Source organism: Talpa occidentalis, unplaced genomic scaffold (genome assembly GCF_014898055.3).
Source record: "Talpa occidentalis isolate TD23 unplaced genomic scaffold, MPIMG_talOcc4v2.1 talOcc4.7, whole genome shotgun sequence".
NCBI lineage: Eukaryota > Metazoa > Chordata > Mammalia > Eulipotyphla > Talpidae > Talpa > Talpa occidentalis.
The window spans coordinates 3,534,314-3,546,712 of record NW_023605083.1 but is presented as its reverse complement, the minus strand read 5'-3'; the positions used below and the strand labels follow the sequence as shown (position 1 = coordinate 3,546,712).

General features: G+C 49.4%; 1 protein-coding gene and 1 non-coding gene across 3 annotated transcripts in view; one reads left to right on the top strand and one right to left on the bottom strand.

Annotated features, from left to right (window-relative positions):
• ABL1 (ABL proto-oncogene 1, non-receptor tyrosine kinase) overlaps positions 1-12,399 on the top strand; it is a 99,016-nt gene that overhangs the window by 27,398 nt on the left and 59,219 nt on the right. The window lies entirely within an intron of this gene.
• On the bottom strand, positions 6,808-6,914 carry LOC119233082 (U6 spliceosomal RNA). The gene has a single exon (XR_005122249.1). It is a non-coding gene; the product is annotated as a U6 spliceosomal RNA (small nuclear RNA).

Here is a 12,399-nt window from a genome sequence, read left to right as displayed (position 1 = left end):
TCCAAAGGGCGGGCAAGGTGGTGCTGGCCATTCCTGGCCGCGCACAGCCCTCTTCACAGGCTGCTCGAGTGTCCCCGATCCAGCCTCCAGGAGACCACTGGGCAAAAGCCACAAAGCCTGTTAGGAAGTCACGCTGGCACTGTGCACTGTCTGGTCACTTACACTGGTCAGCGAGGGAAGGGATTAAACAGGAGAGTCGGGAGGCACCATTTTGGAGACTGGCTTCCCTCTTGGCTGTGAAATGTGCACAGTGGCCCGCATGTCCTGGGTGCATAAAGAGGGGTACATGAGGAAAGGGCCTGGGGCATAGGAAGCATTTGGCAAATCTTAGTTGTGGTGGTGACATCGTTATCACCACCACCTCTGCCTGCCCAGGGGCCCCGGGCCCAAATACTTGGGCCAGAGGAGGGCAGGAAGGGCACCCCTGGAAAGAGGCATTGTAGCCGGCGTGGTGGAACATTCTAGGCAGAGGATGTGAAGGTCTTGAGTGGGCAGGCCATGGAGGGGTCAGGGGCAAGTGGGGGTGAGGCGGGCGGAGGCCAGGTACGCCCAGCCACAGATTGCCCTTTAGGAAGTTTTTTTCCCTCTGTACCTCAGTAGCTCAGTTTACCCAGAAGCCGGCAGAGAAAAGGGGCTGAGTTTTCTGGGATGCATTTGTCCTATAAAGTGAGATTTTTGTATCCTTCACAAAAACCTGAGCTCTTGAAGTTTGTCCCCCCCCCGCCCCCGGGAAGAAGCTGGGTCTGCTGGTTGGGTCTGAGGTGCTGTCCACCTTTGCGCTTGTGGAAATGCCTCTTCCATTGGGGGGCCATGTTCTGTGTCAATCGTGTGTTCGGTTTCCTCAGCAGGATCAGATTCTCCTTCTGGTGAACATGTCCAGAACCTTGCCATCTGTTCAGATTTCCCCTTCCCTGGGGTAAAGTGTATTGTGTTTTGTGTTTCTGACACCTTGGGTTTAGATTAATTCAGTCCTTCCAGAGGATTCTATCAAAAGTAGAGTGAATAGTGTGCTTAGGAGCCTGATCCCCAGTCACCCCAGAGGTCGGGGTTCCCCACCCTACTTCTTTGTGGGGAAACTGCCCATATCCCCACGCAGGGCACCTGACAGAGGCTCCTGTGGCCGGCTGTGGCGCCTCCTGGGCCTCTGCTGGTGCGCACTTAGGCCGTTTGCTGTTTTCTCCCAGAATCTCTGTGACCCGCTGTTGTACTTTCTCATTATTACCGTGGGGTATAACAGAGGTGGCGCTCCACAGCAGAAGAGTAAGTTCTTTTGGAAGTACTTCAAGCTCCGCCTCTGGAAGGTGTCGTTCTGCTTACCTGTGTGCTGACGACGGCAGGTGTTCATGAAGGGAGCAAGTCCAAGGCTACTTGACCTCACAGCCCCCTATTTCTAACCTGCCTCTTAGGTCCCCCAAGAACCTCTTCTGTTTTATTTTTCATGCCACAGGTTTAATGTGTTCACAAATGCTGGACGTTTCGAAAGGTCCGTAAGTCTGTTGGCATAACAACCTGCCAGGTCTGCCTGGTTTGGCCCCGGCCGTGGGAATCAACCATATGTGCTTGCTGCTGGTGGCAGAGCCCGCCTGCTGGCAGAATCAGGTTAAGAGAGCAGTGACAAGGACCGTATCTGTCTCCTTTGAGTACCTCTCTGAGGAGAGAACAGATAAGCAGAGAATTGGGTGAATTCTTCAGATCGTAGTGGGCAGGATGGAGACCAAGTGGGTGCAGGTCATCGCCCACGACAAGTTTCCCAGGAGCCTCAGACTGAGGGCCCCAGGCCGGGGCGTGCTGGTCGCTCTGAAGAATGTGGCCCTGGCATTCCAAAGGCACATACCAAGCACACTCGCCTCCCCCAGCACCCTGCCAGCTTGCTCGCAGTCACGCTGCACAACCAGAGGAGCCACGTGACCACCGCGTGGAGCAGGGGACGCCTCGGTGTCCGGGAGAGACTGTCACCCGCAGCCAGTGGCGCCCCGCCCGGGGTGGCTTCTAACGGGAAGCGGAGAGCCGAGTCGGCGGGCGGTGGGCAGTGGTGTCGGTGTCGGATGTGCCTCATCAGGTACAGCCGGGGGTGTAGCCTGCAGTTGTGAAGACCAGACCCGGAGGGGCTTGGAGGGCCCTCCCCCCCATGCTAGGCTCCCATGAGACGTTCTAGTCTTCATACTCTAGCCCCAACCTCTTCTGTGACTGCTCTCGCTCCTTAAATTTTGTGATAATTTGTAAAATAGAGTCCGGCGTGTTCACGTAGCTGATGGCGCAGAGTGGCTGCCGCTCCCTTAGGCCGCTCTGGAAATAGGGGAGACTGTGCACAGTCCCGGCCCCCACGCCTTGGAGCAGCCTCTTCTTTTCCTCTTTCCTCCTGGAGAGAAAGGTGGGTGGCAGGATTCACCCGGTCGGCGCGCTTGTGAGCCTGGAGAGCAGCTCTGCCCGAGGAGGGCACAGCCTCCCGGAGGCTCGGCCCGCTGCCAGCAGCGGCGTGGGGCCCGCGGACAGTCGGTGTTGCCGTCACTCGCCGGTAATGGACGGTTAAATGTGTTCCAGTTGTTCTGAGTTCGACTTTTCACAGAAGCCCTAATTTAATTCTCCCGCCGATCCTGCGCCGGGCATGGAGCACATCAGTTCTCCGAGCCGCACTCCCCCTCCTGGGACAAGTAAGCTCTGGGCCGGGTTGGGCATGGAGAGGAAGCCTCGTCCGGTTTTGTTGAACTTTCACGGGGAGCGCCTGCTTCTGAGAACATGACCAGGCTTTAATTTGGAGAGCCAGACTGTGGCCCTGGTCTTTTCTTGTATTGCAGCTTTTTTTTTTTTTTAAGATGTATTTATTTATGCATGCAAGAGCTGGGTGCAGGCCAGAGGTGCGGGTGGGGGGGGGGGGGCTGTGAAATGATTCACCAGAGACAGAGCGGGGAGCAGAACAGGCAGATCCACTGAAACACACTGCTGAGGGGAGCAGCGGGGAGACAGCAGAGGTCTGCTGCGCCATGTGGGTAGCTCCCTGGCCGGGGATCAACTCGTGCTGTGCAGCAGTGGCTGCGGATAGCTTGATCGTGCTGAGACTTTAACCTCTGCGCCGCCAGGCCCACATTTCAGCTTTTTAAGTGGAGTTTATTGAGGAATGATTTCTATACAGCGTAAACGTACTCTCTCTAGTGCCCAGTTCTGTGCACTTTGACGGACACATACGCTTATGAGGTTACCCCCACATTCAAGATGGAGAACGGTGAGTGCCATCCCTCCGAAACTCCCTGTGCTGCCCTGGGTAGTCCCCCTTCCCTTGGCCCCCATGACTGGCGATGGCCATTGATTTGTCTTCTGTTCTTACAGCTTTGCCTTTTCCAGAATGGCATAGAGATGGAATCATAGAGTGTGTGGACTTTGCGCCGGGCTCTGTCGCTCAGCATTGAGAGTCATCCTCATGTGCAGGTCCCTCATCCGTGTCAGCGGGCGGCCCCCCTCAAGGGGATGTGCCAGTTTATCTATCCCCTCACCAATTTAAGAACATGGACTGTGAGCTGCTGCTCTTACCCTCATTTCTACCAATGTGCCTTCTTTTTTTTTAACCCTAGAAGATTATTGATATTTGTAACGCACACTGTTGTTTCAAACCCTCCTATGAGACAAGCTGGAGGTTTGAAATTGATATTTGACACATACAGTGTTTATTTACTAAAGCGTGCCAGCACTGTTCTAAATATGGCTTTACAAATATTTATAAAGTGCTTAGAATAGCTGCAGGCACGTAGTAAGTGCTAAATATGTGTTTGTAAAATAGATAAAAAATTTAAAGTTGCCAAGTAGTTTGCTTTTGCTTTTCATATTGAAAAGAGGGGCTGGGGGAGTCCAGGGCAGAGGCAGGAGACGGGCTGTGGGCCGTGCACCGTCGCTTCCCCCTTCCCCTGGGCCCGGTCACAGGCTTGGTGCCTTGGGTGATTGACTTTTTCTGGTTCCCATGAACATAATGACAATCATAATCTAAATCTTCCTGAAGGGAACAGATAAAATCTGTATTGCAGTATTTTAACTCTAAATTTTGGTCATTGCAAAAGTAATATTAAAAAATATCCTAGAAAATGTGCCTCTGTCTACTCTTTTGACGTGGGTTATTTCCTGTCTTGTCAAGTATAGCTGGTCCTAGTGTGTCTTTATTAAAGGTGTGCAAAAACATTCACCACAAGGCGGCGCTCTCTGAAAGAAAGAAAACTAAATGTTGAAAGTCAGCCTTTGAGTTTTATGCATGGAATTAAGTAAAGGCAGCTGGAATGCCAAGTCACGTTCTATATATTTGTGCTTTGAGTTTTGGGAGACAAACAGGGAAATAGACTCCTGTCGTTTTATTGGCTCAGCAACTTACGCAGATGTCAGAGTATAGGAACGTTTGTTCTTTCTTAAACACTATGGCATATTCAGTGTACATTCACTGATGCTGTACTTTTAAAATGTTCCAAATAGCTTCACTTGGAAACTTGTGTGCTTGACAGGGACAAGAAATACATCTGTAAAGAAAATATGGGTATTTCTCCTTTAAAAATTGTTGTTTTAAAAAAAAATGTCGCCTGGTCATTGTAGGGAGTACAATTTAACATTTCAGCTGTGATTCTCTTGAAACTGAGTGTACCTGCCTTACAGTTTTGGCTGAATTCTTCTACGCTGTTGTTACCACGACTGGCTGGATTTAAGTTATTTGCATTAAATGGGGGGGGTGGCCTGACCCTTATGCATCTTTGCAAGATATAGCCCATCATGTAGCTCTCCCTTTAGGATTTTACTTCTGCTTATGTGCACCGATTCATTTCCCAGTCTTGATTGTTTATTCACACGAGCACAAGGGATTGTGCTGGAGCCGCGGGAGACGCAGAGATGGTTCTGATGGTCAGGAATCCAATAGAGAAGATGGAACCCCTGAACCTGTAATTCAACTTTGGGACTCCATTTCATTCCCATTGTCATCTGGGTCAGAAGAGTCATATGATTGAGAGGGAAGAGGGACTGTTCCTCATTAAAGTGGCTGGTCAGGGAGAAGTGTGGGAGTGGGCTCTTGGAGGCGGGGATCAGAAGGGAGAGGGAGGCAGCATTTGGGCAGAGGAAGAGGCCCAGAGTAAGGAGGCCACGCCACACGGAAGGTGACTGCAGAAAGGAGGGTGCAGAGGACGCAGATTCGGGCCAGAGGGAATGCCCCAAGCAGAGCACGAGGAGAGGAAATACAGGGTGTGTGGGGTTAGATCAGGATTTAGCTCTGTGTGCACTCCCAAGGGTTTGTTTCATTGTTGAAGGATTTGGGGTGGGGTGGGGTGGGGGCAACATGATAAAACTTCAGGAGAATTTGGATTGCTTTCAGACACAGTTCTGAGGGAGACTTTTGCTGGCAATGCGACAGATTAACTATTCTGAAGATCCACCTAATAACACTGAGGCATGATGTTTAAAATGTGACAAACATCCTTTTTTTCATGAACAGCTGAACTTTCAAGAAAGGAGGATAATCCTCAAAACCCCGAAAATAAACGACACATTGAAAATAAAAGGGGCAAGCGAAAACTGCAGCTGTCTTGAGTCATTTGTTGAATTCAGTTACCAAGAGCCTTTTTTCCCAGAGTTTTGCTGGTGTGTACTTAACATACAGGGAACTGCACATATTCACAAGGTATGATTTGATAAATTATGACATGTGTACATGCTCATGAAATCACTACAATTGAGATAACGAAAATATCAGTCATCCCAGGCCACAGGCAATAGTCCCACATGGCGCGCAGACCTCTGGTGCTCCGCCCGCTGCTCCCCTCAGCAGTGTATTTATGTTGTCTGCCTGTTCTGTTCCCCGCTTTGGCTCTGGTGAATCCTCTCACCTTCCTGCGCCTCTGAACTGTACCCCAGCTCTTGCATAAAAATAAATAAATCTTGGGACCTCCCTGGTGGCGCAAGGGGTTAAGCACCACACTATGAGGCAATTCGCAGCCTCTGCAGCATGAGTTCGATCCCCGGTAAATCCTCTCACCCACCGTCCCTCGCATCTCTGGCCTGTACCCCAGCTCTTGTATGCATAAATAAATAAATCTTTAAAAAAATTGGGAGAAATGCATTTATTAAAAAAAAAAAAAGAGAGATCCTTGGTTAGAGTTCCCAGATACTTGGTAGAAGTCAATGCCTATCCTTTTGAGTATACCTACGTTTAACCCCATCTTAGACTACGATTCCCACAGATGAAGATGAACTCATAATCCAAAACTTCAAAACACAGGGAAACAAACAGGAATAGAGAGCAGGAAAAAAAAGTAGCAAAACAAAAGTGTTGATATTAGAATTATCAAATTTGGAATGTAAAATAATAGTTAAAAAGCTGTTTTTCTTCATTGTTACGGGGTTTTCCTTTTTTAATTTATTTGTTGTAATTTAAAGGTATCGCATGCAAGAGAGAGGGAATGCACACAGGTGCTCAGCTGCCACCTTGCCCTGAAACCCAGTGTTGCTGGATACCTTGGATGGTTCAGGAGGGCTACTGCAGATAGGGAGAATAGGCCACAAAGTCAAATATTTATTAGCCTCTTGGATATTACCCAGAGTTGATTTCGTATTTTTTTAATATATTTTTTACATCATTCTTCATTTTTTCACAATGTATGCATTTTCATCTTGGTTATATTCCCCATACAATTCCCACCCCCCTTGTGTTGTTCCTACTCCCTTCTCTCCCCCTCCTCCCCATAGTGTATCTCTGGTTTATAGTTGCTTGTTGATTTTGATTTTTACTTTATTATAATTAGTCTTTTTCCCGATCACTTATTTAGGTTTTCTAAATTCCTGCTATGAAAAAATACAGAATGCTTCACGAATTTGCGTGTCATCCTTGCGTAGGGGCCATGCTAATCTTCTCTGTATAGTTTCAATTTTAGTATTTGTGCTGCTGAAGAGAGCACTGATTTTGTATTTTTTTTTTTTTAAAGATTTATTTATCCACACAAGAACCGGGGTACAGGCCAGATTCGTGGGAGGGTGAGAGGATTCACTAGAGCCAGAGCGGGGAACAGAACAGGCAGACTGAGGAAATACACTGCTGAGGGGAGCAGCAGGCACGACAGAAGAGGTCTGCATGCCATGTGGGACCCTCGCCCGCCGGCGGGGATCGAACCGGCGCTGCAGAGGCTGCGGACAGCTTCACAGTGCTGCGCTCAACCATCTGCGCCACCAGGGGAGGCCCTGATTTTGTACTTTTTAAGAATCCCTGGGAACTTGAAATTTTTTCTCCTTGAAAATTAACAAAAACAGTTTGTGGCATATAGGGAAGAAAAATGGTTTCTAATTATTGAGAATTATGATTGAGATTTAAATATTATATTGATGACAACTGAGACATTTTAAAAAACCTAAGAATTGATTTCTAATTACTTGTTCACAAAACAGCCCCCCCACCCCACCCCGTGACGTGATAAAGGCTTTGGCCTAAGCAGCTGCCAGGTGAATGAAAGTCATTCTGGAGCAGAAGTGGCATTAACAGCCCTGGAGACGCACATGCAGTTTGTTAAGATGATTCAAAGTAGTTATGGCAACAAAGATCAACAGAGGGGGAAAGAGGAGATACTGGAAAAGCAGCAGCACATTTTAGTAACAGTCATTATTCACAGTGGCGACGTTGTTTACTATAAAAATTCCATCCTCCTCTGCCTCTTTGCTGGCCTCCGCCATTTTTTACTTTATGTGGAGCTCGCTGATTCACGGCCGGATGCTGTTCATTTTCACCTCAAAACAACGTCAGTGAAGTTCCAGATATGTGGAACACTTTGGTCCCAGCTAGTAAGTCACGAGAGGACTAATACTGTTTAATCCTTTCTGCGCGGGAAAGGGGAGCTGAGAAATTGACAGAAGTGGATCCAAAGTGGTGCATTTGGTGGGGAAATGCTCCAGCTAAGCAACATGGCCACTGTGAGAACAGCAGTGAGCTGTGTGGAGACACCCTGTGAGTGACCAGCTGGGCCGGAATCTACCTGGGCTTTAAAGCAGGCTCATGCTCTTGATGCTTTAGGTGGCTGATGCCTTGATAAAGATAAATTAGAAATATGGTGAAGTTGCACTTATTTTGAGAGCTACTACTGGCAAAGCCCAACATTTAGCTTGGTTACAAGAGGTTTTATTATGTTCGGCCGTGTTAGCAGAGCCCACACTGCTTTCAGGCACCAGGGGTGCCTTTTTATTTTTTTTAATTCCCCGTACAATTGCAACCCCCTAATTTTGACCCCAATCCCTCCTTTCCCCGCCCCCCCCCAAAGTGTGTCTCTGGTTCATAGTTGTTTGTTGACCCAGGGGTGCCTTCAAATTTTATAATTTGAATGTTCTCAAAAGAACAGTGAAAATGATCAACCCTAAATGTAAACTGCTTTTTGCAAAGACACATTTTATGTTGGCTTATCTTCTAGTTTTGGTTTGTCCATTTTAGGAAGGCAGCTGTAGGCCCTTTGGACATACAGTGAACCAGGACGCTCAGGTTACCTGGGCCCAGGCTCGGATACAGCCTTGTTTACCTCGGGTGTATTGAGCCAGTCTCCAGGTGGGACCTCGGACAGCTGTAGTGTGGGACTCTGCACACTCCGTGGTTATACTGTTCCAGGCCCTTCCTTGCTTCAGGCCTTGCCAGCTGCCTTTTCTAGGTGAACTGCCCCCTCCCCACCCTTCCCACGTCTGCAGCATTCCTCTTCCTGCTGACCCCACCAGGCCTGACAGTGCATGTTGCTTTCACGGGGACCTTTCCAGTCTCAGTCAGATTCTCTGGCACTTTCCACCCTTACAGCCCACCCCACTGGGATAGCAGTTATTGAAAGCCTCCCTCTTTCACTAGACCTTGAGTTCTGTGCAGGGTGGGCTGTGATCGTCCTGCCCTGCTCCCGATGCTCCTCGAGCCTGGCGTGCGCCCAGCACGGGTGCTCTTCTTTCCTGATGGCTGGGAGGATGGCCTGCCGTGCCAGCCCTGTTGGTTACCGCTTGTACTCACTGCTGGTGAGTGCAGCTGGGGGCTGATTTAAGGGGTTCAGCGAGCCATTCAGGGCGTCTACTCAGGTGGGAAGAAATACTGAGCTCTAGCTAGCTAGCCGTTATTTCTGACAATGGGTAGGAGAGCATGGGTCATTGAAGTGGCGCTCACACACCCTACGAGTTTTCTTTTTTCTTTTACTTTTCTACATAAAAAGACTAGCGGTAACTCCACTTGCGTGGGATACCCGCATGGGAGAATTTGAACTAGATTTCTGGTTCCCGTTCTTAGCACATGAGCAAGTAAGCCCAGGAACGTTGATTGGACTCCCTGTGGGCAAGTGAAGGTGGATACAAGTTCCGGAAGAGGCGAGTTCCGAAAAGATTTAGAAAATCTGGGCGCTGTTTCCCCAGCTGAAGGCAGTCCCCAGCCCGGGAGAACTTCCTCATCACCTGCCCAGGCCCGGGGAGTCTACGAACAGGGCCTGATGGATGGGTCGGCTCCGCAGGCAGCGGGCTGGACACACGCAGTCTGTCCTGCAGTTGTGCAGAGAAGCTCACTTGCGTCATTCTGAAGATGCAGTGAGTCAGCGCGATCCCCAGAGAGCAGGAATGGCCTCAAACAGAAACTTGGAATGAAAAATAGCTGTGAGTTTAAAGACATAGTACTTTCTTCCTATGACTTCATTTGGTAATGGGCAGATTAATTCACAGGAAAAAACCTTCCTTTAATGGCGGGCCTCCGACCCGTGTGGAATGATGGTTTTCCTTCACTTTCCCTGTGCAGCCTGTTCATAGAGGACATCCAGTTGGGTGCTTGGTTTGGGGGTGGGGGGCGCTATTAGAATATTCTTTCCCTATTCACTTGCCCAGTGTGGAGTCACCCTGCTCCCCACCCCAGCTGCTCTGGGCTGCAGGGGAATGCCAGTGTGCTTCTCTTGGGTCCTTCTTGACCTTCAGTCATGTTGACACGCTTTGGGAGTTTCAGCGGAGAAGAATCAGCAGAGGGGAATCTTTTCATTTCATTTTACACTGACTGTGTAGGTACTAGTTCAGCTTGAAATTTACAGTGGTATCTTGACAGAGTTGCAGATAACCTCTTGCCATCACAGACATCAAGGGGGTTATCCAAATTCCTACTCAAAAATGTCTTTTATATTAGCAGATTTGCCAGCTGCTTTATTATCTGTTTGTATGTATATTATTTCAGCTTCTTCTGAGATTAGCGAATTCCCAGTGGAATTTTTCCCTTAACCCTGTAAGTGCATTGCCTTTTTTCCCCCTCTGGCCTCCTCAGCAGGGAGGTTTCTGGACAGGAAATGAAAGAGGAGAACAATACAGAATTTGCAGAAAAATACAGAATAATGCAGTGGCTTTCAAACACCGTGACCTGCATGAGGAAGACATAGTCTGCTGACACTGTGTTTCCGGGTCTGTTTCTGAAGAAAGTCTGAACTAACACCCCTTTTATGGAGCATAATGCTATTTTCTATTTTCACTTTTAAAAATGCTGGCTAACTAGTGGATTTCATGGCCAAGATTGAGTCCTGACCCAACTTTGAAGAGACTGGTAGTGTAGAGTGTAGGCTACCTAGATTTAAATCCTGGCTCCCTCCTACTCACATGGGAACACACGGCCACTGGATTGTCCTCTGAAGCTTTGGCTCTGACTCCTGTGACGTGGGAGTGGTGATGACAGCGACCGAGAGGGTGCGGAGACAGAGGGCACCAAGCGCTAGCCCGGCCCGCGCGCAGCCCCCGTGGCGCTGGCCTGGCCGTCCTTGCTGAGACGCAGCTGCTTTGGCTTCACAGGATGTTGTGGCCCTTCCTTCCCTGAGGATGCTGCGAAGGACGGAGTGCGTTTATCAAGAGGACCTATTAGTTTCTTAATTTTATTATGAAAATTTTCAAACAGATAGAAAGTTGTGCAGAGAGTAACCTATGTATCCCTCGCCGAGATTTATCAGCGTGACACCCGCTCCGCCCTCCCCACTCCGTTTCACCAGCCGCCTAGCACTCGCCCACAGGCTCACGGCAGCCGGAACAAGGACGTCTTCTCACCGGGCACCGTCCTTAGGCATAAGACACAGCCTCAGTGCACTGCGTTCTCCGGCAGGCACGCCTCGCTCAGGTTCCCCCTTGCCGGGAACATGAAAGTGTGAACCATTCAGAGAACGCAGGGTGTCCCCCGTGGCTCCTGCAGCTCCACGCCCCGGGGGTGGAGGTCCCCGCTTGCCAGGAGCACACTCGTGTGCGGCGCCAGGCCTGTGGGCGCCTTCCCACCCCTCCGGGACTGGCTGTTGGAGGTGGTGGTCGTCCACCCTTGTGGGGCAGTGGCCCAGCAGTTAGCTCACTGCCCCGGGGTGGCATCCTTCACCTTGCCTGTTCACGAAGACGTGGGGAGAACGGGGCAAAAAGATATACCCCAAAATGCAAAGTGGCTGAGCAGTAGGCTACATCTGAATTTAAATAGCTGTGAATTAAGGCTCTTGGTTGGAATTAAACTGTGTCCAGGTAGGAATTTAAGTTCTTCCCTCAAATTGGGAATGACAGGGATGGCTTTTTTTTTTTTTAAAGATTTGTTTATTTATGCATACAAGAACTGGGGTACAGGCCAGAAGTGTGGGGGGTGAGAGGATTCACTAGAGACAAAGTGGGGAACAGAACAGGCAGACTGAAGTACACTGCTGAGGGGAGCAGCGGGGAGACAGGAAAGGTCTGCTGCGCTGTGTGGGTAGCTTCCTGGCTGGGGATCGAACTCGTGCTGCAGAGGCTGCGGACAGCTTTGCAGGTTATATCTTAACCCCTTGAGCCACCAGGGAGGCCCCAGGGATGGCTTTTAAGGAGAGAATTTAAGATGCACGGCCTGGAAGTTTGGACATGTGTATTTTTAAAGTAAACATTCACACAGGAATTAAAGCAACTAGAGGAAGTGTCCAGTAAAAAGTAAGGACTTAACACCTTGCTAGTTTCTTTTGGATTTTTCCAGAGCTACCTTAATTAACTCTAAAAAGTACATATCTCATTTAAAAAGCCTGTCAAATGAGGGTGGCTGTCATAAACAGCAGAATGCCATGGTTTGGTTGGTATGCGGTTTAATGGCATGCAGAGAGAGGCTTACCTAGCAGTGGCATGATGGGATGTAATAGATCATTCAAGGTAGGGGTGTGTGTGTGTGTGTGTGTGTGTGTGTGTGTGTGTGTGTGTATGTGTGTTTTGCTCCCCCTTTTCAGACACATGGGAACGTAGTGGGGCCACAGGTTTGCATTCTGCAGAGATACTGTGCCTTTGAAATCACCCATAGGGCCTCCCCTGGTGGCGCAGGTGGTTGAGTGCCGTGCTGTGAAACTGTCCGCAGCCTCTGCAGCGTGGGTCCCACATGGCGCAGCAGACCTCTCCTGTCCTGCCCGCTGCTCCTCTCAGCAGTGTATTTCATCAGTC